Below are 1,792 nucleotides of genomic sequence, written 5' to 3'. Positions count from 1 at the left end.
TAAGAGGAATGACCAGCAAAAGTGGACTCCTATATGCTACAAATAGATGCCGAATCATCTAACCACGAAAAAAATATATGTTCTCAGTAAAAATTTAGCGACACAACAGACTGTAAAAGGGCAAGACAAATGAAAAAATACTAAATAAAAAAACGATTAACCTACGTACCATGGTTTCACCTGTTAAAATTTACATAAGTAAATATCTGCAGGATCGTCAGCGTAGTCCATCGATTCGCAATGCAATTTCCAGAATTAGACACAAGACGTCCACACGAAAGGGAGCACGTGTAGAGTTCTACAAATTACATTCAGCGTATCATTTCAAATGTCTTCAATCTGGCGCGTTAAGTCCGGAAATAATTCTGCAGTTAATAAACAAAGAGGAAGCACAAGAAGATGGCAATCACTATATATATGTATGTACTTATATGCATAAGTGAAAGTGAGGGGTTTAGCGGTTAGGATATTCGACTCACGATTGTAAGGTCGTGAGTTCAATTCCCAGCAGCTCGTTGTGTCCTTGAGCAAGACACTTTATTTCACATTGCTACAGTCTACTCAGATAACAAAAATGAGTAGTACCTATAATTCAAAGGGTCAGACTTGTCCCATCTTCCCGAGAACTACGTTAAGGGTACGTGTGATTGTGGAGTACTCAGCCACTTGCACGTTAATATTTCACGAGCAGGTTGTTCCATTGATCGTATCCACTGGAACTCTCGTCCTTGTCATCGACGGAGTACCGACATATACAAACATGTACACACACATACACACACATATGCGTATGCGTATATATATGCATATGTATGTGTGTGTATGTGTGCATACACACACACATGCACACACACAAACACTCACACATGTATAAGGCTCATATTAGACTACGTACTGTAGTCAATATACGGTGAAAGCTTATAATTTTATTTACAACGGACACACACACACACACATGCACACACACACACACACACACACACACACACACACACACACACACACACACACACACACACACACACACACACACACACACACGAGGCTCTGTGTCTATGCCGGCTAGTCTGTGCTAGCTGTTTGTATGTCTGTCCAAAGAGGTAAGCGCACAGTCATTCTAAACTCCGGGACGTGTGTTCAATGCGTGTGCTGGCACTGTGAAGTGTGTCTAGAATGCCACTTCATCTCCTTACAGATAATAATATCTCACAGATATTATTCCAGATATTCCTGCAACCATTTCCAACATGATTCAGTCTATAACCTGAAAGAATGAAGTGTTTCTATTGAAGAACCCTCGAGTACTGCCATCTGGTGGTAGTTTATTGCAAAACTGAATCCCTTTCTGTTTTGTTCAAGCCTGACATAATAGGGTTCCTTTGATCCCATGCGAGTCCACCGCCGTCTTATCGTTCCTAAACTCCACCCAGGCCCCACTTCTACGTTTTTTTCTAAATTTTTCTTTTATTAACTTACTTTATCTTTTATTGTTTTACTTGTTTCAGTCATTAGATTGCAGCCATGCTGGGGCCACGCCTGGGAAAGTTCTTTAGTGGAATGAATCGACCCCAGTACTCATTTCTTTAAGCTTGGTAATTATTCTATCGATCTCCCTGTTGCTGAACTGCTAAGTTACGGGGATATAAACACACTAGCACCGGTTGTCAGGTGGTTATGGGGGACAAAGACAGACACAAAGGCACACACACGCATGCATATATATATATATATACATACTTATATACAATTGAAAACCAAGAGGAGAGTGGAGATTTAAGCAACAAAAAGAATG

General features: G+C 40.4%; 1 long non-coding RNA gene across 1 annotated transcript in view; it reads right to left on the bottom strand.

The window, feature by feature from the left end:
• Positions 1-1,792, bottom strand: part of LOC128250788 (uncharacterized) — a 17,007-nt gene that overhangs the window by 5,829 nt on the left and 9,386 nt on the right. The window contains exon 2 of the long non-coding RNA XR_008266770.1: positions 170-365. This is a non-coding gene — a long non-coding RNA (uncharacterized LOC128250788). The remainder of the gene's footprint in view (positions 1-169; positions 366-1,792) is intronic.

Source organism: Octopus bimaculoides, chromosome 25 (genome assembly GCF_001194135.2).
Source record: "Octopus bimaculoides isolate UCB-OBI-ISO-001 chromosome 25, ASM119413v2, whole genome shotgun sequence".
Lineage (NCBI taxonomy): Eukaryota > Metazoa > Mollusca > Cephalopoda > Octopoda > Octopodidae > Octopus > Octopus bimaculoides.
This window is presented reverse-complemented; position numbering and strand designations above follow the sequence as displayed.